Source organism: Pleurodeles waltl, chromosome 3_1 (assembly GCF_031143425.1).
Source record: "Pleurodeles waltl isolate 20211129_DDA chromosome 3_1, aPleWal1.hap1.20221129, whole genome shotgun sequence".
Lineage (NCBI taxonomy): Eukaryota > Metazoa > Chordata > Amphibia > Caudata > Salamandridae > Pleurodeles > Pleurodeles waltl.
Window position 1 is genome coordinate 446,126,911 of NC_090440.1, and position 25,320 is coordinate 446,152,230.

Genomic DNA, 25,320 nt, shown 5'->3' on the forward strand with positions numbered 1-25,320 from the left:
GCACTCCAACCCCACCAGTGGTAAGAGCCATCTACACCTAGTCAGGCTCCTATGACTTCCAGGTGTGCAGCAATTGGTCTTAGGCCTCGTACCCCATGGTCAGCTGAAATTTCTAGGAACTGTCAGTGCATGGCATAGTGCAGAGGGCTGCTCCATGTGTGGTGTGTTGTGTCCGCCAACAATAGTGGCGTTACATGCACTGAACATGTCTTTCTTTTGTCTCCCCTGCCCCCTTTTTGTGGACTCCCTTTTCTTGTGTGCAATAGCATCATCAGGTGGAGGAGCATTGGCACCGGAGCAGGAGGGAGCTGCAACCCACTTGGCTCTGGAGGGTAAAGCAACGGAGTCTGAAGCCACCAGTGGGACGGAGGGCGAGGGGAGCTCCACGGCAGGGACAGGAGCATACACCAGTGACAGCGACTCCTCCTCTGATGTGAGCTCCCTTGTGGTGGCGGGCACCTCTGTGCCATCTGCATCAACAGGTACAACCGCCACCCCCGCTACCAGCACTGCCCTCCCAGCAGCCCCTCAGCATGTGTCCCGTGCCCGCTCACCCAGGAGGGTGGGCATCTCCTTCGCCCCAGGCACCTCAGGCCCTGCCCAATCAGCCCTGCTGCCCTCAGTGAGGAGGCTATTGACCTCCTGAGATCCCTCACTGTTGGGCAATCTACCATTGTGAATGCCATCCAGGGTGTAGAGAGGCATTTGCAACAAACAAATGCATACCTGGAGCGCATTCATTCTGGCTAGGCAGCCCAACAGAGAGCATTTCAGGCTCTGGCCTCAGCACTGATGGCAGCCATTGTCCCTGTGTCCAGCCTCCCCCCTCCAACTTCCTCCACCCAGACCCAATCCCCTGTACCTCAGCCTATCCCAAGAACATCAGATCAGCATGCACACACATCAACACACATGGCAAACATAAGCACCACACATCCCACAGGCACTCACACAAGCACCATCCCCATGCAGACACAGCAACATCCACTGCCTCCACTGTGTCCCCTCCTCCACGTCCTCCTCCTCCCTCCGGTCTCGTCTCCACTCACACCTGCATGCGCTACATCCTCAGCCACTACCTCCATCACCAGAACGCCCATCTCCACACACCGCTCAATTGCACTCACCACCCCCACTACCATTCACACATCCCCAGTGTCCTCTCCCAGTGTGTCTGTGAGCCCTCCTCCCAAAGTACACAAACGCAGGCACACACCCACCCAACAGCCATCCACCTCACAACAGCCTCTGGCCCATGCACCTTCACCCAAATCCAGCATATATACACCTCCTACAACCCCTACGTCTACCTCCACTCCCAAACCCCTTCCATCTTCCCGTCCCAGTGTGTCTAAAAAACTCTTTCTGGACAGCTTTGACCTCTTCCCTCCCCCCGTCCTTCTCCTAGGGCCAGGCTTTCCAGGTCCCAGCCCAGCACCTCAGCCACCAAATCCCCAGCCCAATGGTGCCAGCAACTGCGGGGTCATCGAGTGTGCCACCCATCAGGGCTGCCAGTGTGCCACGTAGCAAGGGCAAGGACATTCCACCACCTGCCAAGGTGAAAAAGGTGCCCACATCCCAGAGGGAGAAGCCGAAACTACTAGCCACCAAGGGCTCAGCAAAAACAAAAGGGGATAGTGGCAAGACAACTGCGGCACCATCAAAGGTGGGGAAGGGCCAAAAGCAGAAGAGCAGGTCAGGAGAGGGCATGGTGGCACAGACTGAGGGACCAGTGTCACACCTTCTATCCACGAGCACGCCAACCTGTGCGGCGGCGAACACTGCTAGCTGCCCCGCCACCACAACCGCCACCTGTCCCGCCATCTGCACCGCCACCTGCACTGCTCCTGGCACGTCTACAGCCTCAGCAACAGTCCCCAGCCTCTTCCCCAGTGGGCAGCCATCCGAGGCTGCAGCAGACATCCTGCTTTGTCCCTCAGCAGGTGCTGACCCATGCACCGCTGCCAGCACCGCCGCCACAGACACTGCCGCAAGCACCACCACCGGCCCGCAGCGTCCTCGGACACTGGCACCACCGCTGACATGGCTACCATCCCCAGTGGTCAGTCGTCAATCCTCTACCTCAGTCCTTGGCAGGATGAAGCACTCTGGGCACCAGGCCCCCCTCCAGAACTAGTGGAGTATCACATCCACTACCTCAGTCCTTGGCAGGATGAAGCACTCTGGGTACCAGGCCCCCTCCAGAACCAGTAGAGGCTGTTATCCACTTGAGAGACTGTGGCTTTGCACTCCCCAGGATAAAGCAGTGGGCAAACCACCCACTGGAGAGACTTGAGAGACTGTGGCTTTGCACTCCCCAGGATACAACAATGGGCATGGAGCCCCCTCGTACAGCAGTGGCATCGTGCGTTCATCAGGCTGAGGTGCCCCCCTCCCCCTCCCCCTGAGGTGCCTGTGTATTTTCGATCTGATGCCCCAGCAGTGTCCTCTCTGTTTCGAGTCAGGTATCATGTGTGGTCTTCGCCCATGCATTTTGGGCCCAGTGGTCCACAGGCAATGATTGGTACACTATCCGGACTTGTGTAGTTAGTGTACATATTTGTATATACTGCATTTTGACTTTTGGCTAATGGATTTTTAAAGATTACAATTGTTACAATCATTTCCTTTTGTCCTTGCGTTCTTCCAGGGGGTGGGGGGTGTATATGTAATGTTGATGCATGTATTTGTATGTATGTTGTTGTGTGTGAGGGTGGGGGTGTTGCGTGTGTGTGTCACTCTCTTTCCTCCCCCCCTCCCCTGTGTTGTAGGTGTAGTACTCATCGTAGTCGCCGCCGCCGTTCGTACTCCTGGTAGAAGAGGAGATAAACCAACATGGGTAACACCTGAAGTTCGGGCTCCATGGCGTCCTGGTTCCTCGATGGGTGTCGAGAGGTGAGTGTTTTCCCTTCTGTGTACTGTTTCCGCCGTACTTTTGATAGAGTTGGTTCCGCCCCGGAAAAGGTGGCGGATAGGCGTCTTGAAATACGGTGGGCGGTACTTTGTCTTCCGCCTGTCTGTTGGCAGTCACCGCCGCGGTGTTTGTTTCTACCGCCGTGGTGGTCAGAGTGTTAAAGTGGCTGTCTATGTTGCCGGTTACCGCCACGGTTGTAATCTCATTTTTTTTTGCCGGCCTGTTTGCGGTATTACTGCTGCTTTAACACCGACCGCCAGGGTTGTAATGAGGGCCATTATCTCCTCATACCTGAAGCCCGGAAGGCTTTCAAGTAAAGTAACTGATGCTCATGTAAAGCACTCCAATACCTAAGGGTCAAGTATGTGCTATATATAACTGTGGAAAACATTAAAATTAAGTATTTTGCACACATCTATCAGTGGGTTATAGTTGGGCTACATTTGGGTGATATTTGTACTACATTTGGGTTCTTTTGTCTCTAGTGGCCATCTTGTTAGACTTATTTGTTATGAACCTCCTTAATCTCCTCGTTTACTACAGTATCCTCAATAGAAAAGGAATGCTTTCAGTTTTCCACTTCAATTCAATGAAGATGCCGGTCAGATGTGCCAAACGTTTGACATAAATTCAGAATGTTAGCATTCTAGTTAGTCATTAGAATCCTGTAGTAAACTGCTCAAGATCGAGGAGTTAACTTGCAGTCTGCTTTTAGTGTTTTTAAAATTGCATGTTTCAGTCTATATGTCAGAATGTTCAATGAAATAGAATTCACTTAAAACATGTCCTAATTTTTTTTTTTTTTTCTACAGCACTAACCATAATTTCTATTACAGAACCAACTCCCTCATTTTGTACCGTCCTAAATTAAATGTTTTAAGTTTTACCAGTTTCATTTAATCAAGATAGCTTCAGGTGTGCCACACTTTTGTCATAAATAAGACTGTTAGCACTATAGTTCTTCTTTAGAACTCTCTGTGAGGCTGCAGTGGTATACAAGGGAATGAACTGACAGGCTGCCCCTGTTGGAAGTATATGTTTTACTGAGAATGTCAGAGTTCATTCCCATATGGCTGAGGAAGATAGTGTGAATTTACAGAACACGTGTTCTCATATTAGCTTTTGGAGCACCTTCTATAACCTCTTTGGGAATAACACGAGAAACAATTTTCTCTCAAACATGATTCATGAAATTCCAGGTTTTTTCACAGGGTAAAATCACCTTAGCAACACACGATTTATATTGTAACTAAAATCTGTAATCACCCTTTATATGTTCTCCTTTTTGTGACCCTCACAACTTGCCATTCACTGCAATGCATTTTAATGGTTGCTTTCATGTATATTGGTCCCAAGATGGCTGCCATAACTTTCTGGTTGAAATGCTAATAGCCAATCAGCTCTTACCATGAGATCTGTGCCTGGGCTCCCTCCAGATGAAGAAATATATTTTCCTTCAACTTCTCAAACACTACTAAATGGATTTAAATCAAATAAAAAACAGGACGCTTTGTGGAAAAAGAGCTACCTTTCTGTCATATTTGGTGTAATTCCATCCAGCGGTTCGGGCTGTGGATGTGTCTAAATTCTATATGGGAATTAACATGGGAAATTCACTCTTTTTGCCCCCCTCTTTTACTCAGCCCCTCCTTGACGGATCACCCCAAAGCTTCCCATGCACAGCTAGAATCAACTGCACACTTTTTGAGGGAAAATTTTGTGAAGATCCATCAAACAGCATCAAAGATATAGGCAAGTGAAAAAACTATTTTCGTATATAAACTAGATCCCAAATATAACTACCTAGTGGTGAGATATATATGGGTGGAGATGCAGACAGACAGGTAGGCAGGCACGCAAAGTGATAGATAGATTGATAGATAGATAGATAGATAGATAGATAGATAGATAGATAGATAGATAGATAGATAGATAGATAGATAGATAGATAGATAGATAGATAGTAATTTTAGAGAGCTGGAAATAAAATACCACATAAAGACTTGGGTGCAAAGACTAAATAAATCCTCTCCCTGTATATTGCCTTATAATGTTATTTTATACATGTTATACAGCAAACTAACATTAAATACGTATAAAATAAGTATTTCCATAAAAGTGAAGCATTTGTTACAAGCAGTCTTGTTCATAAAGAATAATATATTGGAAACAATAAGTGAATGAGTCATAGTTACGGTCACGGGTACGTATCGGTTAAAAGCTCCTTGCAACAAAGGACTCTATCAAAATGCCTCGCCTGCCAGTGCCAACATTTTGTACTCGATGATGCATTTTTTCGGATTACACATGTACAGACAAGCCAAGACGTCTGCATCAATCAAAAAAGAATCACACAACGGCATTGACAATGGTAGCACATGGAGGTTGTGTTTTATAAGAAGAGACACGGACATGCATGCAACCGAATTCTAGCTGTGAATAACATCAAATAAGGGTCAATAATGCTGGTGAGTCAGTCGTGAAACCGGGAGAATGTTTTTTGAAGACGGGAAGGATCTGCCAGAGGTAAAGACAGGTACATTGTCGCTCTCTTGGGAAGAATCTGATATTGCTAGGTATTTTCACACTGGAGTCCAAATTTACTAGGCTGTTCTGTCAGGGCTCGCCCAACGCAGCAATGATCAACTGTGGAGAGCAAAATGTTTTTGTGCTGAAAAGTTGGTGTAAGCGCACCACAATACGGCTTTACGCCACCTACTAAACCTATACGCAAAGGAAGTTTAATGGAGGAAAAACACACAAACAACTGTAAGTGCAAAGCAAGATCTACTGACATAGCATAACTTGAGTGTGCATTAAATCCTAGCCAAAAGAAGCCAAAGGATGGGCAAACTGGAACTGTGATTTTCCATGCTGTGATATGTGTAATTTAAAACAAATTACACATATGATGCTATTCATCCATGAGCAGTTATTGGCACATAGAAATTTGTACTGGTGGGTGTCACTCGAGTAAACATCTTGGGTAAAACACTGAGGCCCCTACGGCAGTTTGAGCTGAATTTGCATCATTTGTTTTTACGCAAATTTGAAACAAATTTAACTCCATGTACATATTTTGACACTAGACAATTCTAGCATAAAAATATTGGAGTTTGAACCATTTTTTTGATGTGTGAACCTATCTTCCGTCAATGAGATGCAAGGTAGGCATTCCCATCTAAAAAAATGGTGCTATCCCCATAGCCCCATATTTATCGCACCATGCTAAAAATTATGCCCGGGTGGGAGGAGGCACCATTATTTAACGCCTGGGTCAGATCAGGCGTTAGGGGACCTGTGGACCCATTTCCAAGGTTAAACACCATGGAATGGGGCCACAGGTGCCCTCCCAAAGCCCCAGGAACACCCCCATCCCCACTAGAGGTACACCGGAGAACCTCATTGCTGGCCATGCCTCCTGTGTTTCTTAAGACAAGAGTCATGTTTTTGGTGGTTTTGCATCAGAAAATTACGCCAGTCTGGTTAGAGGCTTTTTTTTGCCTCTAACCAGGCCAGCATCATTTTTTGACGCACAACCAACTCCTTCCCTACCTCTACCCCCACCCGGCTAGTGTCTTTTTTGAAAATGCTAGCCCAAGTTTAGCTCCGACTTATGCCATTCCTCTAATATGGCACCCGGCTGGCACTGTGGAATGGCTCAAGCCGGCGCTATACTTTTTGCTGCAAAACTGCGTTTGTGCAGTTTTGTGGCAAAAAGTATAAATCTGGTCCTCATTTTTTTCACAAACAAAACTGAGGTCATCATTAGTATGCACGCGTAAATAAGGAGGTGCACTTTTAATTACTATTTGTGACACCGAGACCTGTAGATATTTATGTAGCACTGTGGTGAGCTGTGCATATTTTATTAAATTTGGGCCCGGTATTGGAGTATTGGAACTCTGTAGTTGACTAGTCAGTTATTCTCTAAGTATAATAAGGCATACGCTCAAAGCTCCCTCTTAAAGGAATTTGTCAGGAAACCAGAGACAAATAATGCAGCCCTAGACGTCCTATATTCAGCCAGCATTTCTCATTTAAAAGTTTTTTTCAACCGAGCGCTTGGCTCAGGCAAAGGAAGTAACATAATATAACGCTGGGTCGAAAAAACCGAACAGCCAACAAAAAGCCACGCTGCAATAAAGTGCTTATTAAAATTTGATGCATCAGTTTAACACCTATTAGCTGTTGAGCTGCCCTTTCTCCGTAGAGAGGAACTTGTAAATGGAAGCCCACAGCTCCTCTCAATGTGGCTCTAAGTGGTTGTGTTTTATTTTATGGCACCAATTAGAAGCAAGCTAAAACAAGACAGTATCAGTTTGCAGCAGTATTAGCATCCATACCTTCTAACCACTCTATGTAACAGTAAACAGTAGCAGAGTAATGGCTATGTTTTGTGGGAGAGAAAAAGCTTGATGGTCCCCAGCGGTACTGGATGGAGCTAAGCTAGAGACCAGACGCACGAGAAAAGGTTAGAGGGGCAGTTTACTTCTAAACGATCCATAATGAGTTAAATTAAAAAATCGTGGATGCTCATTGTAATAAGAAGTACATAAAATGCATGTGGATCAGCTCTCGTCTAAATATGTTTTGGGCCTGAATCTTCTCTATTCAATTGTAAAAATAAAAAAATATTGAAGCTGACCGCAGATAGACGAGCGGGCATCGAATTTTACTCTGCTTTCCTCGTCTCCGTCTTATGCATTACTGCATTATTCCTATGCACGTGTAGCTCAAGTTATGCGATATTCGTTTTAACGATAGTGCTAGGTATGGATATGCTAATGTTCTATATATATGTTTACTCGAACTTTAAGTATTTTATTTTGCTTTCTTTCTCGAAAGGCGCAAACAGTGTGATATACATGGGGCATTAAATCCAAGCTGAAAGGTTGTCAAACATTTTGAGTCCGTTTCTCTACAATTTTGGTACATTCTTTCCCTGCTTAGGTGAACTTAAAACTAATGGATATATTCGACACAAAATAGCAATGTAGTCAAAATTTCTCAACTGCCAAAGCGTTCCGAACGGGTTGTGAACACTGCTGTTGGGGATTTCTGTCACTCAAGTCCACAATGTGTCTGTTTTACGGTTGTCGAATAATAAAAAAAAAAACGCTCATGTAGTGTAACTGTCTGCTAGTCGCTTGATAATAAGACTTGCTTAATTGAGCTGGTAAATTGACTCACCACAGTCGAACAGGATGGGGCGCGGTGTGGAAAGTTGAGTAAAAAAATGTGACAGGGCAGGAGGCGGGAATATTGGGCCTCATCAAACATGTACAAAGTAAAAATAGTCATGGTGCTGTGGACCATGGTCAAAAAATATCCAGTAATGATATAATAAAGTATGCGAAAAGTGATGGATAGAAAGTGATGGATGGAATGCTTGAATTAATCTCAGCCACTGGGAGTTACCTGGGAATGCATCCCAATCGATCATTATTTTGCACACATGCCACATCAGTATGGACCCAGCTATATGCAAATCTGTCTTTACACTGCTCCAATGGAAGCAGTCCAGCCCGAACTGGCAAGCCAGGCCCTCCCTGAACTGGAACACAAGCAACCCATGCCCGGTTTTACCCTTGCTATGGGCTCATTAGCTGGGTAGCCCTGGTTCAAACTTTTAGATCCAGATAGCTTGAGTAATAACTATGTTGCCTCAAGCTTGAGCCTACGATATAAGTGTAGCCTGATCCATAGCTCTGCTCTCTAGTCTCTGAACCTCTGAACCCTTATACATTTATCCTTTAGGCATGAAATGTTAAGGTTTGAATTATCTGAGGACCAAATGTGATGCTCATAGAAGAGCTGGTAACTTCTGTTGTACATAAGAAATAGCTCAGTGGTAGAAAGATAGAGGCCCTCATTACAACCCTGGTGGTCAGTGTTAAAGCGGCAGGAATACTGACAACAGGCCTGCGGAAAAAAAATGGAATCACGACCATGGCGGAAATCGCCAACATAGGCAGCCACTTTAACACTCCGACCACCACGGCGGTAGAAACAAACAATGTGGCGGTAACCACCAACAGACAGGCAGAGGACAAAGTACTGCCCACCGTATCACAACAGGCCTATCCACCACCTTTTCGGGGCGGAACCAATGCTATCAAAAGCACAGCAGAAAGAGTACGCAGACGGGAAACCACTCACCTTTCAACACCCAACGAGGAACCAGGACGCCATGGAGCCCGAACTACAAGTACTGCCTATGCTGGCCTTCCTCCTGCTCTCTCAGGAGCAGGACAGACGCCGTCGACGACCACGGTGAGTACTGCACCTACAACACAGGGGAGGGGGGAGAGAAAAGAGAGTGACACACACACGCAACACACAACACCCCCACCCTCACCCACAACAACATACACACAAATACATGCAGCAACATTACATATACACCCCCCCACCCTCTGGAAGAACGCAAGGATTAAATTAAATGATTGTAACAGTTGTAATCATGAAAAACCAGATTGTGAAAGTTCAAAATTCAGTATATAAAAATATGTACACCAACTACACAAGTCCGGATAGTGTACCAATCATTGTCCGTGGACCAGTGGTCCCAAAATGCATGGGCAAAGCCCACACAAGATACCTGACTAGAAACGGCGAGAACACTGCAGGGGCATCAGATCGAAAATAAACAGGCACCTCAGGAGGAAGGGAAGGGGGAGCACCTCAGCCGGATGAATGTATGACGTCACTGCTGCAAGAGGGGCCTCCATTCCCATTGCTTTATCCTTGGGCGTGCAAAGCCACAGTCTCTCAAGTCTTTCCAGTGGGTAGTTTGCCCACTGTTTTATCCTGGGGAGTGCAAAGCCACAGCCTCTCAAGTCTCTCCAGTGGGTGGTTTGCCCACTGCTTTATACTGGGGAGTGTAAAGCCACAGTCTCTCAAGTCTCTCCAGTGGGTGGTTTGACCACTGCTTTATCCTGGGGAGTGCAAAGCCACAGTCTCTCAAGTGGATAACAGTCCCCACAGGTTCTGGAGGGGGCCTGGTGCCCAGAGTGTTTCATCCTGCGAAGGACTGAGGTAGTGGATGTGATTCTCCACTGGTTCTGGAGGGGGCCTGGTGCCCAGAGTGCTTCATCCTGCCAAGGACTGAGGTAGTAGATACCTTTCTCCACTGGTTCTGGAAGGGGCCTGGTGCCCAGAGTGATTCATCCTGCCAAGGACTGAGGTAGTGGATGTGATTCTCCACTGGTTCTGGAGGGGCCTGGTGCCCAGAGTGCTTCATCCTGCCAAGGACTGAGGTAGTGGATATAATTCTCCACTGGTTCTGGAGGGGGCATTGTGCCCAGAGTGCTCCACATGCAGTGTGGCCGGTCCCATTCCCTCACCTGGGTGTGTGTGCCACAAGATTGCCTAGGAACAGGTAGCATGATACGCCATGGAGGCAGAGACATACCCCACACTGCTGCGGCTTAACCTTTCACCTGCAGGTGCAAACAGTGATGGAAGTCATGCCTCATAGAGCCTGGTCAGGGTCCAGGAAGTCTACTCCAGCCTCGGACGACTGACCACTGGGAATGGTAGCCATGTCAGCGGTGGTGCCACTGTCCGACCACGTCACAGGGCTGGCGGCGGTGCTTGCGGCAGTGTCTGTGGCGGCTGTGCTGGCGGTGGTGCATGGGTCAGCACCTGTTGAGGGACACAGCAGGACGTCTCCTGCAGCCTCGGATGGCTGCCCACTGGGGAAGATGCTGGGGACTGTCGCTGAGGCTGCAGACGTGCCGATGGCGGTGCAGGTGGCTGTGCAGGTGGCGGTACAGGTGGCGGGGCAGCTTGCGGTGTTCATCGCCGTACAGGTTGGTGTAGTCGTGGACAGAAGGGGTGACACTAGTCCATCAGTCGGTGCCACCATGCCCTCTCCTGACCTGCTCTTCTGCTTTTGGCCCTTTCCCACCTTTAATGGTGCCGCAGGTGTCTTGCCACTATCCCCTTTTGTTTTGGCGGAGCCCTTGGTGGCTGGTAGGTGTGGCTTCTCCCTCTGGGATGTGGGCACCTTCTTCACCTTGGAAGGTGGCGGAATTTCCTTGCCCTCGCTATGTGGCACACTGGCAGCCCTGATGGGTGGCACACTCGATGACCCCGCAGTTGCTGGCACCACTGTGCCTGGGGATTTGGTGGCTGAGGTGCTGGGCTGGTGTAGGAGGCTGGCCTGGCTTATAGTGGGTACCTTGTGGTACTTACACCTTGTGCCAGGTCCAGTTATCCCTCATTAGTAGATTAGAGGTGTTCTAGCAGCTTGGGCTAATAGAGGTAGCTATAGCAGAGCAGCTAAGGCTGAACTAGGAGACATGCAAAGCTCCTACTATACCACTTATATCACTTAGCACTATATCACAAGAAAACACAATACTCAGACTTACTAAAAATAAAGGTGCTTTATTTTAGTGACAATATGCCAAAAGTATCTCAGAGGATATACTCCCTTAGGAGGTAAGTAATAAACACAAAATATACACACAGACCAAAATCATGTAAGTGAACAGTTAGAAAAGTAGTGCAAACACTGTAGGACACAATAGAATGCAAAAGGAGACAATAAGCCAAGGGGCAACACAAACCATATACTCCAAAAGTGGAATGCCAACCATGAATGGACCCCAGGCCTAATGTAGTGTGTAGAGGGTCGTAGGAAGTGTAAGAAAACACTAAGGGTGTCCAAGATACCCCACCCCAAGACCCTGAAAAGTAGGAGTAAAGTTACCCTACTACCCCAGAAAGACAGTAAAGTCGAGATAGGGGATTCTGCAAAGACAACAACTGACTGCAAAGCACTGAAGGCGGATTCCTGGACCTGAGGACCTGTAGGGAAGGGGACCAATTCCAAGAGTCACACAAGCGTCCGGGGGGGGCAGGAGCCCACTAAACCCCAGATGAAGGTGCAAAAGGGCTGCCTCTGGGTGGAAGAAGCTGAAGATTCTGTAACAACGGAACGAGCTAGGAACTTCTCCTTTGGTCAGAAGATGTCACACAGCATGCTAGAGGATGCAGAGTTGTTTCCACGCAGAAAGACCGCAAACAAGCCTTGCTAGCTGCAAGAGTCATGATTGAGGATTTTGGTGCTGCCAGGGCCTAGGAAGGACCAGGAGGTCGCCCCTTGGAGGAGGTGACAGAGGGGGCGCTCAGCAACACTGAGAGCCCACGCAGAAGCAGGCAGCACCTGCAGAAGCACCTGAACTTGCATTCAGAAGATCTGAGCACGACGGTCAAATCAGCACAACAAAAGAGGGTCCAACGAAGTCAGAGTCCAACTCAGCGAGTTGGGCAATGCAGGACGGAGTGCTGTGGACCTGGGCTAGGCTGTGCACGAAAGTAAGTCTTGCAAAAGTGCACAGAAGCCCTAGCAGCTGCAGTTCACGCAGTACATAGGATTACTGTCTGACGTGGGGAGGCAAGGACTTACCTCCACCAAATTTGGACAGAATGGCCACTTGACTGTCGGGGACACTTGGATCCAGCAGGATGATGTGCTACAATGTTGCCTGTAGTCTTCTTGCTACTTTGTTGAGGTTTTACAGGCGTCCTGGAGCAGTCAGTGGTTGTAGTCAAAGAGAGAAGTGCAGAGGAACTCTGGTGAGCTCTTGCATTTGTTATCTGATGAGATGCCCACAGCAGAGACCCTAAATAGCCCTCAGAGGAGGATTGGCTACAGAGAAAGGTAAGCACCTATCAGGAGGGGTCTCTGATGTCACCTGCTGGCACTGGCCACTCAGAGGTGTCCATTGTGCCCTCACACCTCTGCATCCAAGATGGCAGAGGTCTGGGACACACTGGAGGAGCTCTGGGCACCTCCCCTTGGGAGGTGCTGGTCAAGGGAGTAGTCACTCCCCTTTCCTTTGTCCAGTTTTGCACCAGAGCAGGGCTGGGGGGATCCCTGAACCAGTGTAGACTGGCTTATGCAAGGAGGGCACCATCTGTGCCCTTCAAAGCATTTCCAGAGGCCAGGAGACGCTACCCCTCTCGGGCCCTTCACACCTATATCCAAAGGGAGAGGGTGTGACACCCTCTCTGAGAGGAAATCCTTTGTTCTGCCTTCCTGGGACTGGGCTGCCCAGTCCCCAGGGGGCAGAAACCTGTCTGAGGGTTGGCAGCAGCGGTAGCTGGAGAGAAAACCCCGGAAAGTTAGTTTGGCAGAACCCGGGCTCTATGCTGGAGCCCCAGGGATGCATGGAATAGTCCCCCAATAAGAGAATGGTATTGGGGTGACAATTCCATGATCCTAGACTTGTTACATGGCCATGTTCGGAGTTACCATGGTGACGCTACATATAGGTATTGACCTATATGTAGTGCACGCGTGTAATGGTGTCCCCGCACTCACAAAGTCTGGGGAAAGTGCCCTAAACAATGCGGGGGCACCTTGGCTAGTGCCAGGGTGCCCTCACACTAAGTAACTTTGCACCTAACCTTCACTAAGTGAGGGTTAGACATATAGGTGACTTAAAAGTTACTTAAGTGCATTGAAAAATGGCTGTGAAATAACGTAGACGTTTTTTCACTCAGGATGCAGTGGTAGTCCTGTGTAAGAATTGTCTGAGCTCTGTATGAGTGGCAAAAGAAATGCTGCAGCCCATAGGGTTCTCCTGGAATCCCAATACCCTGGGTACCTAGGTACCACATACTAGGGAATTATAAGGGTGTATTATAAGGGTGTTCCAGTGTGCCAGTGAGAATTGGTAAAATTAGTCCCTAGCCTGCAGTGACAATTGTAAAAGTAGAGAGAGCATAAACACTGAGGTTCTGGTTAGCAGAGCCTCAGTGATACAGTTAGGCACCACACAGGGCATACTTTATGAGCACTGGGGTCCTGGCTAGCAGTATCCCAGTGACACAGGCAAAAACAAACATACAAACACGTAAAAATGGGTGTAACAAGCCAGGCAAGATGGTACTTTCCTACAGCTGGGACCTGGAAATCCTGGCCCTAGGGGATGGGGGGAGGTGAAGGGAAGAGTTCAAGGTTTGCCAAGAAAAGTTTTTTAGACACACTGGGATGGGAAGTTGGAGTGGGTTTGGGAGTGGAGGAAGAGGTAGTGGTTGTAGGAGGTGCACATTTGCTGAATTTGGGTGAAGGTGCATGGGCCGGAGCCTGTTGTGAGGTGGATGGCTGTTGGGTGGGTGTGTGCCTGCGTTTGTGTACTTTGGGAGGAGGGCTCACAGACACACTGGGAGAGGACACTGGGGATGTGTGCATGGTAGTGGTAGTGGTGATTGCACGTGAGCAGTGTGTGGTGAGGGGCGTGCTGGTGATGGAGGCTGTGGTTGAGGATGTAGTGCATGCAGGTGTGAGTGGAGATGAGACAGGGAGGGAGGAGGAGGATGTGGAGGAGGGGAACACAGTGGAGGCAGTGGATGTTGCTGTGTCTGCATGGGGATGGTGCTTGTGGGATGTGTGGTGCTTATGTTTGCCATGTCCACTATTGTGTGTTGATGAGTGTGCATGCTGGTCTGGGAGAGGCTGAGGTACAGGGAATTGGGTCTGGGTGAAGGAAGTTGGAGGGGGGAGGCTGGACACAGGGACAATGGCTGCCATCAGTGCTGAGGCAAGAGCCTGAAATGCTCTCTGTTGGGGCCCTGCCCAGAATGAATTCCCTCCAGGTACGCATTTGTTTGTTGCAAATGCCTCTCAACACCCTGGATGGCATTCAAAATGGTAGATTGCCCAACAGTGAGGGATCTCGGGAGGTCAATAGCCTCCTCACTGAAGGCAGCAGGGCTGACTGGGGCAGGGCCTGAGGTGCCTGGGGTGAAGGAGATGCCCACCCTCCTTGGTGAGTGGGCATGGGACACACACTGAGGGGCTGCTGGGAGGGCAGTGCTGACAGGCGGGTGGCGGCTGTACCTGTTGATGCAGTGGGCACAGAGATGCCCGCCACCGCAAGGGAGCTCCCATCAGGGGAGGAGTCGCTGTCATTGGTGTATGCTCCTGTCCCCGTTGTGGAGCACCCATCGCCCTCCGTCCCACTGGTGGCTTCAGACTCCGTTGCATCACCCTCCAAGGCCAAGTGGGTTGCAGCTCTCTCCTGCTCCGGTGCCACTGCTCCTCTGACAGATGGTGCTATTGCACACAAGAACAGGGAGACAAAACAAAAAGGTGGGGAAAGACAGAATAAAAAAAATGTTCAGTGCATGCAACACCACTACCGTTGGCGGACACAACACACAGGGAGCAGCCCTCTGCACTACGCCATGCACTAACAGTTCCTAGCAAATTCACATGCCCATGGGGTACGAGGCCTAAACCCAATTGCTGCACACCTGGAAGTCACAGGAGCCTGACTAGGTGTAGATGGTTATTACCACTAGTGGGGTTGGGGTGCCACAGAGGCTGTCTCACAAGGGGCCTTGCCTACCAAGTTCGCCCTGGCCTAGGGGAACCCACTGACCACCTCCTCCACCCAGACACCTCGTAATGCGCACTGACTCAGCTGAATGAGAGTGTACTCACCCCCTTATGGATGCTGTGGTGCCCTCAAGCGCCCATCCAACTCCGGTTAGGCCACCACCAGGATCCGGTACATCAGGGGGGTCATGGTGTGACCGGCACCCCACCGTCTTCTTGCTCAAGCAGCGCAGGTCTTCTCATCTTTTACGGCAATGGGAGCTCCGTCTGTGGTAGGCCCCCAGGGTCCAGACGTCCTTGGCGATGGCAAACCAAATACCCTTCTTCTGGTGGGCGCTGAACAAGAGGAATGGTAGAGGAGGAAAGGAAATTACTCCCCCGTCCGGATTGTCATACTCATTGCCCACCAGTTCCCACCCATGCCCTGATGCACATACACTCACCATCCGGACATGCAGGCCTCAGCCCCCCCATGTATCTTCCATCCACACCACTCAAAACAGGCATTGCCCATGCAGCATGCTCACAGTGTACTCACCTGTTTGTCTGGATGACCGTACAGTTGCGTGTACTGGGGGAGGACCCCATTCACGAGTTTCTCCAACTCCTCCGAAGTGAAGACAGGGGCCCTTTCCCCAGACACTGTAGCCATCATCGCTTCCAGACACACTTGAAGTGAAGGTCCTGCCCTGTGGAAGGTCAGGTATCAAGTGATTGAACAGACAGAAAATGGCGGTAACATCAGCGGCGATGCGAACCGTCACCTCCAGCGTACATCGTCATTGGCTCCTGGGACCCATAGGGCCCAATGTTAACCAATGCAGAATTGCGCCACGGTCTTCAACCGCCCACCGCGATGGTGTACAATGCCAGCGCAGTTACCTCATTTCCCCTTGTCCCACCTTACAGGTCAGGCAGCCGCCATTTCAGGGGGCCACATGGGATGGATAAAAACTTCATCACACCTATCTAGGCCGGGAATACAGACAGAAACTGGCACATTGTGAATTACCTACATTTCTGCAAATAACACATTGGGGGTGATTCTGACCGCGGCGGATGGCGGTCGCCGCCCGCCAAGCGGTTCCCGCCGAAAGACCGCTCCGCGGTCAAAAGACCGCGGCGTCATTCTGGCTTTCCCACTGGGCTGGCGGGCGACCGCCGAAAGTCTGCCCGCCAGCCCAGCGGGAAACACCCTTCCCACGAGGAAGCCGGCTCAGAATGGAGCCGGCGGAGTGGGAAGGTGCGACGGGTGCAGTTGCACCCGTCGCGAATTTCAGTGTCTGCAAAGCAGACACTGAAATTCTTTGTGGGGCCCTCTTACGGGGGCCCCTGCAGTGCCCATGCCATTGGCATGGGCACATGCCGTAAGAGGGCCCCACAAAGAATTTCAGTGTCTGCTTTGCAGACACTGAAATTCGCGACGGGTGCAACTGCACCCGTCGCACCATTGGCATGGGCACTACAGGGGCCCCCAGGGGCCCCACGACACCCCATACCGCCATCCTGTTCCAGGCGGGTGAACCGCCAGGAACAGGATGGCGGTATGGGCTGTCAGAATCCCCATGGCGGATTCCAATGGGCAGCAGAAAGTCGGCGGGACACCGCCGGCTTTCCGCTTCTGGACGCGGCTGTACCGCCGCGGTCAGAATACCCGGCGGAGCACCGGCAGCCTGTTGGCGGTGCTACCGCCAACCTCCGCCATGGCGGTAATTACCGCCAGGGTCAGAATGACCCCCATTGTGATACCTCAGTGTTGGATGACTCTCTGCTCGCTGTTCTCCTCCATAAGGCACGTCTGCTGGGGCAGGTAATGAGATGGCGGCATCCTCTGGTGTACAGACCCCTGGTGGATCTGTCGACAATGGAAGAGAGACGCATCATAATCACATACAGACTTGATCGAGCAACAATCCTGGAACTCTGTGCGTAGTTGGAGCCAGACCTGATTTCAGCGATCCGCCATCCCACAGGAATCCCCCTTCTAGTGCAGGTTCTGTCTGTACTCCATTTCCTGGCCAGTGGGTCTTTTCAAACAACAGTGGCCATGGCATGAGGGATGTCCCAGCCAATGTTCCCTAACGTGTTGTCCAGAGTGTTATCTGCCCTGCTGAAACACATGCACAGCTACATTGTTTTCCCTCAGGTGGAGGATTTGCCCATAGTGAAAGGTGACTTCTATGCCCTGGGACATATCCCCAACCTCATTGGTGCCATTGATTGGACACATGTGGCATGTGTTCCCCCCGCAGGAATGAACAGGTGTACAGAAACCGGAAAAGCTACCATTCGATGAATGTGCAGATGGTGTGTTTGTCAGACCAGTACATCTCCCATGTGAATGCCAAGTATCCTGGCTCAGTGCATGACACTTACATTTTGAGGAATAGCAGCATCCCTTATGTGATGGGTCAACTCCTGAGGCAACGTGTGTGGCTAATAGGTGAGGCCAAGTCCCAACACAGTTGACATAGGTGTCTGCGTATGGGGTTGTCCCTAAGGGTTAGTGTCTGTGTTACAGTTGTCCCTAGATATTTCCAAGTGACTCTGGTTACCCCAACCTGTCATGGCTACTGACCCCATTGAGGAATCCCAGGACAAGGGCAGAGGAATGCTACAATGAGGCACATGGGCGAACTAGGAGGATTATAGAACGCACCTTTGGTCTCCTGATGGCCAGATTCCGGTGCCTCCATCTGACAGGTGGCTCTCTATACTACTCACTGAAGAAGATGTGCCAGATAATCGTGGCCTGCTGTATGCTGCACAACGTGGCTTTGCGACGCCAGGTTCCTTTTCTGCAGGAGGATGGGCCAGATGGTGGTCTTGTGGCAGCTGTGGAGCATGTGGACAGTGAAAAAGAGGAGGCAGAAGAAAAAGATGTTGACAACCGTAACAACATCATCATGCAATACTTCCAGTGAGACACCGGTAAGAAGATGTAACTGCTTCCCACATCTCATACTATTGTTGGAGCTAGCATAAGTCTGTCATTTTCACTCAATGTATGGACCCTGACTTGTTACTTTGGCTTTCCATTTCACAGATCTGGGTCCCACTTTTTGCCCTCTGCTATGTTTACTGCTGGCCTACAGCTTTGTTGCATTGGTATGTGAACAAGTACATTGACATTGCTATATTCCAGAGATATTGCAATTACACATTTGTGAAAGCACAGACTAACTCCAGATTGTTTTGTGATTCAAGGGTGTTTATTTATGTGCAAATAAGTTGAGGGGGTTGTAAAATGGTCTGAGGTGATGGTGGAGGAATGTTCGTGGCAAAGTCCAGTCTATTTGTTTCACAGGTGCATTGTCCAAATGGGCATAGGAAGTAGAGCAATGGCAGTTTAAGGTGGACAGGGTGTCAAAGTGGGACAGAAGGGTGACATTCAGGGGGTCTTATTTCCTGGCGAGGGTCATGGCAATGTTCTCTGTCTTGTTCTTGGATCTCAGGGACCGGTTACGGGATGGTTCTCCATCTGCAGGGGGTGGGGTGCTGGTGACCTGTTGTTCCTGTGACGGTGCATCCTGTCCACTAGTGCCGGCAGGGGTTTAGGGCTGTTCATTGTCCAGGCTAGTGTCAGGGGCCCTTTGGAGTGCCACTGTGTCCCTCCTGGTGTTGAGAAGGTCTGCCAGCACCCCTGCAATGTTGACCAGGGTGGAGTTGATGGACTTCAAGTCCTCGCTGATCCCCAGAAACTTTTCCAGTACCGTGCCCATGGTCTCCTGGAAATGGTGGTAAGCTCCCATGATGTTGGAGAGTGCCTCGTGGAGTGTCGGCACCCTGGGCCTGTCCTCCCCCTGTCGCACAGCAGTCCTCCCAGCTTCCCTGTTATCCTGTGCCTCTGTCCCCTGAACCACGTGCCCACTTCCACTACCCCCAGGTCCCTGATCATCCTGTGTTAGTGGGTTGCCTGGGTTCCCTGTAGTGGTGGACACACTGCTGATTGACGTGTCCTGGGGACAGAGGCATGGACCCGCTGGATGGGTGCTGTGGCGAAGTTTCCTGAGGGGGGAGGTTCAGTGGTGGTTGGTGGTTTGTGACTGTGTCAGGGAAACCGACTGTCCAAGGTCCCTGATGGGCCGGGCTGGTCATCTTGATCCAGGCTTGCAGAGCTGCTGTCGTCACTGTGGGCCTCTTCTGTGGTGGAACTGGATATATCTGGCACCTCCTGTCCGGTGATGTTGGGTAGGGGTCCTGTTGGGGTGTAAATGCATACTTATTGTATCTGTGTGTGCCATCTTGTGCAATGAGTGAGTTACCCTCTACTCCTGTGCTTGCATTATTGCCGTGGCACTTGTGTGATTGGTGATTTTGGTCATGAGTGAGTCTCTCTACTGGACATGCTTTGGTGATGGGTGTCCATTCATTGGTGTTACATGCAGGGCTTGGTTTTGGGAGGTGTGGGTTGTGTTAGTGGGGTATCTGTGGGTTGTTGGGCTGATGGGTGTGAGGGTGAGAGTGGGAGTATGTGATGGTATGCAGGTGGGGCGTGGGGGATAAAGTAGTAGAGATTTGCCTTTCAGAGTCCAGTCCTCCTGCTACACCTGTGAGGCCCTCAGGATGCATGATCGCCAAGACTTGGTCCTCCCATGTTGTTAGTTGGGGAGGAGGTGGGGGTCCACCGCCAGTCCTCTGTACAGCAATCTGGTGTCTGGATACCATGGAACGTACCTTCCCAGTATGTTGTTCCACCTCTTCCTGATTTCATCCCGTGTTCTTGAATGCTGTCCCACTGCATTAACCCTGTCGACAATTATGTGCCATAGCTCCATCTTCCTTGCAATGGATGTCTGCTGCACCTGTGTTCCGATTAGCTGTGGCTCTACCCGGACGATTTCCTCCACCATGACCCTGAGCTCCTCCGCAGAGAACCTGGGGTGTTTTTGAGGTGCCATGATGTGGTGTGGGTGATGTGTGAGGTGCTGTCTGTTGCGATGTGTGAGGGGATGTGTTGGTGTGTGTTGTTTGAGGTGCGCGGATGTTGTATAAGTGATGGTGTTGTGTTTCTGTGGATGCTGGTGTTGTGTTAGGTAGTCTCTCTCTCTCTGGCCTTCTTTCAAATTTTTGGTTGTAAGGGTTTGTGGGTGATGTGGGTGTGTGCTTTATATTGGATTGGGTGTGTGGGTGTGGTGTGTGTATGTGTATCAGGTGTGTGTATTTCGAATTGTCCAATGTGGTTGTGTTTTGTTAGTGTGTGTGTATTTTGAGTGCGGCGGTGTGTACCGCCAATGGTTTACCGCGGTTAAAAGACCGCCGCGTTGATTCATGGGTCGTGATACTGTGGGCGTATTCCTGTTGGCATGACAGTGTGGGTTTTGGTATCGCCAGTTTATCACTGACCTTTGGTGTGGTGGACTTATGTGGGTGTCTGTATTGTGGCGGATTCCGAGCTGTGGGTCATAATACCTGTAGCGGAATTCCGCGGCCGCAACAGTATGTAGGCGGTCTTCTGCATGGCGGAAAGCGTGAGTTACCGTTAGGGTTGTAATGAGGGACAGAGTCTGCAAAATAGACTTAATCTAAAGGATAGCTCCTCTTGATATTCTCTCTCTCTCTCTCTCTCTCTATATATATATATATATATATATATATATATATATATATATATATATATATACACTAAAAAAACAAAGGTTACAAGGACCCTGTAGTTAGGTTCTAAATTTACTCATACAAAAGCATAGAAATTCAGCAGTTATCGTTCCTTAAAGTAAGTACAACCTGCACCCTAAGGCAACTATAACTTGCAAGATTTTCAGTGAATTACTATGTTTTTTAATGCACACTTTTTTGTGACAGGTTGTGGCAAGCATTCAGGGCCATACTTTTCCCAAGGATCTGAGTATGAATGGGGAAAATGTGTTTTGGGACCCCCCTTTTTCTCGCCCCCCCCAGACAGTTCACCCCAAATCTTTCCAGCAGCAACTGACATGATTGGCAAATTGGTTTTGAAAGTTTCGTGAATTTTACATCAGGCAGCACCAAAGATAAAGACAAGTAAAAAATGCTTTTTATATAGAAACTAGGTCATAACTATGATATATATATATATATATATATATATATATATATATATATATATATATATATATATATATATATATATATATAGAGAGAGAGAGAGAGAGAGAGAGAGAAAGAAAGAGAGAGATGTTTTTATTCTTAGGTATAATATCATTATTCTAAAGTATTTGAACCAAACTCTTGTCAAGTACATCCTTTCTAGATAATACTGTAGAAATACACATTGACTTGTGGTAATTCATGTTTCCCGTGTTATTAAACTTGCAGCTTTATTTAATTTATCTAGTCACAAGGGTAAAGGCCATATGACCACTCTCCATTCATCGGGTTTGAAGGCACTCAAAGTTACTTCTTACCCTCCTGGCAGTTTGGTCGTGTTATGTCCAATACTGTTAAGCTCTAATTTTAAGCAAAAATCAGACAGGGAAAGCAGACACATGCTTTCCATTGGTGTGGCTTTGTTCTGTTTTCATTTGCTGTTACTTGCTCTTGCATCTGATTTGCACCTGCAACTGGATACCTTATAACAGAAACCTGATCAGGGCACGACTGTTGTCTTAATATTCACACAGTACACATCTAGGCAACAGTGGGTCCCTGACCCACTATCATTAAACTCCCAAGGAAATCCTGCATGTGTAAGAGAAGTGTGTAAGTCTGGCTCAGTCAGCAGAGAAAATGATGTATGATGCTAAGAGAGGAGGTGGAAGGATCAAGGAAATGCAAGCCTGAAACACAAGGGCTAACATCTCTGAAGGTACTGTAACTAAAATTATCACCATAGGCATGCACTGAATCACATCTCACAACGTCCATCGTCAACTGTGGATTGTGTAACATCTTTAAGGTTTGTAAAAGTTCAAGCAGGGGCAGGCTGAGCAGGACTGGGAATTGCATGAAGATTGCCTTGTAGCTAACAAGTCCATCTTCAAACCCAATTCTGATCCCATTTTAACAATTAGGTGACATGAGGATGAGGTGGTGGAAGAAAAAAATAATATGCTCCAGGGTCCCTCTCACACCAGGGCATAGTCTCCTTCATCCAGGTATCACAAGGAACTCCCTTATTGATCTTCAAATTAGAGTCATAAATTTAGGAAAGCCTTAAAATGAGCTTTAGAAGAAGGATGAATAATTGCAGGGAAAAGGGAAGTAAACAGAAATATAAATCTAGTGCACAAGAGAATGCAGAATAATATGCAGAAAAGAATCACACAATGCAAACCAGCAAGCAAAGTTGCTGCACTGCACTGCTTGAACAGGAGAGAGGAGGACAGCACCATATCCAGCAGGCAGGTCGGTCCTCTCGCCGCCGCCCCACGCCGCCTCCACTCTGCTGGTTTGTTCCTTTTAATTTAATTTTATTCCTCGCACTGTTAGACTCTTGGGCTTCGTCCCTTTTTTTCTTTTTTCCAAACCCCTGCTGCTGCGTCCCTGCCCCCCTCCCCTCACCTCTTCTCCTTCGCCTTCTCCCGCCGCTGAACCCTGCAGCCCCACCCCCCCAGCCTTCCCATTTGCCCAGCTGCCACTCCCTCCCACATCCCCTCTTATGGCAGCCGTGGCGCAGTAACAGGAGCGACTCTTGACCCTGCTTCCAGCAGGCAGGTCGCTCCTCTCGCCGCTGCCCCGCGCCGCCTCCACTCTGCTGGTTTGTTCCTTTTAATTTAATTATTTTCCTCGCGCTGTTAGCCTCTTGGGTTTCGTCCCTTTTTTCTTTTTTCCAAACCCCTACTACTGCATCCCAGCGGCCCCGTCCCCTCCCCCCACCTCTTCTCCTTCGCCTTCTCCCACTGCTGAACCCTGCGGCCCCACCCCCCAGCCTTCCCATTCGCCCAGCCCTCCCTCCTCCCAGCTGCCACTCCCTCCCACCTCCCCTCGTATGGCATCCGCAGTGCAGACTGCGCATCTGGACCGCGCCCAGCGCCACTCCCCCTGGCCCGCTAGGCCCCCAAACCTCCCCATGCCACTATAATGCCAGCGATCTCCACGCCCTCAATCCACGATGCCCCTCAACCCTCTTCCTTTCCTCCCCAAAGAACAGCAAGGGACCTTACTTCTGTCAAGTCTTCCGCTTCACCTGCACCCTAAAGCACCACTACAGACCTGCTGACAACCACCTCAGCTGCATCCTACTCAACACCCGCTCCATTCACAAACACGCAATTGAACTTTGGGACCCACTGACCTCAACCTCACCGGACATCGCCTTCCTAACCGAAACCTGGACACACTCGGCCTCCGAACCCGACATAGCCATAGCCATCCCTGAAGGCTACGAAATCACCAGAAGAGACCGCACCAACAAACCAGGAGGAGGAATCACCATAGTCCGCAAAAGCACTATCAGAGTCTCAACCAGCACCTATGACACCCTCAACCTCACCGAGCACCTCCACTTCAGAATCCACATCAACGCCAATACCACCCTCACAGGAACTCTGATCTATAGACCCTCAGGCCCCCGCTCTCATTTCTGCGAAGCCATCGCCGACATCGTCAGTACCAACGCCCTGGACTCCACAGAGTACATCCTCCTCGGCGATCTGAACTTTCACCTAGAAAACAACAACGACCCCAACACCACCAACCTGCTAGACAACCTCGCCAACCTCAGCCTCAGACAACTCGTAAACTCACCCACCCACTCCGCAGGCCACACACTCGATCGCGTCTTCTCAGCCAGCAACCACATCTATATCAGCCACACCACCGAACTCAGCTGGACAGACCACCGCTGCATTCAAGTCTCCTACCAGACGCCAGTCACCCACCACCACCACACACAACCCCCCCAACGTAACTGGAGAAAAATATCAATGGATCAACTGATTTCCACACTTGCCCAGGATCCACCCCCTGAGTCCACGGACCCCAACACAGCCGCAACCAACCTAAATCGCTGGATAGAGGGCTGCGCCAACACCCTCGCACTGCTCAAAAAACCCCAATCACCCTCCACAGAATCAAGGCCAGATGGTTCACCCCAGACCTACAGGAATCCAAACGGCTCTGCCGCAGAATGGAAAAAAACTGGTACCGCGAACCTACCAATTCCAACCACATTGCATTCAAGGATGCCATACGCAAACTTCACCAACTGATCCGCACCACAAAAAGGACCCACTTCAAAACCCGCATTGACACCAACGCTCACAACAGTAAAGAGCTATTCGGTATCATCAAAGAGCTCTCCACTCCCAAGACTTGCTCTAACGAACCCTGCCATCACAGGAGTTCTGCAAATCACTCGCAACCCATTTCCGTCGAAAGATAGAAGAAATCTACAACCCCCATACCCACCAGCAGACTACAAACACCAATGAACCCAATCCCCCAAGCAACACCCACCTCCTCTACACCTGGACCCCTGTCAACAAATAAGACACCGCCAACACCGGATCACCATCAGACCCCTGCCCACACCATGTCTTCAATAAAGCAAATATCATCATCGCCCCCGACCTCTGCAACACCATCAACAGCTCCTTCAAGTCAGCAACCTTCCCAGAAAGCTGGAAGCATGCAGAAGTCAACGCCCTGCTGAAAAAACCCAAGGCAGATCCAGACGATCCAAAAAACTACAGACCAACCTCCCTCCTCCCATTCCCAGCCAAAGTAATCGAAAAAATCGTGAACAGCCAACTATCCAGATTCCTGGAAGACAGCAAGGCACTCGACACCTCCCAATCCAGATTCCACAAACACCACAGCACAGAGACCGCACTCATCGCTGCCACAGACGACATCAGGACCATGTTCGACGAAGGAGAAACAGCAGCACTCATCCTCCTGGATCCCTCCGCAGCCTTCGACACGGTATGTCATCACACTCTCCGCACATGCCTCCATAATGCCGGAATCCACGATAAAGCACTCAACTGGATCTCATCATTTCTTTCAGGCAGAACCCAGAGAGTCTGCTTCCCACCGTTCCTATCAGAAGCCTCCAGTATCATCTGTGGCGTCCCCCAAGGCTCATCACTCAGCCCCACGCTCTTCAACGTGCACATGGCTC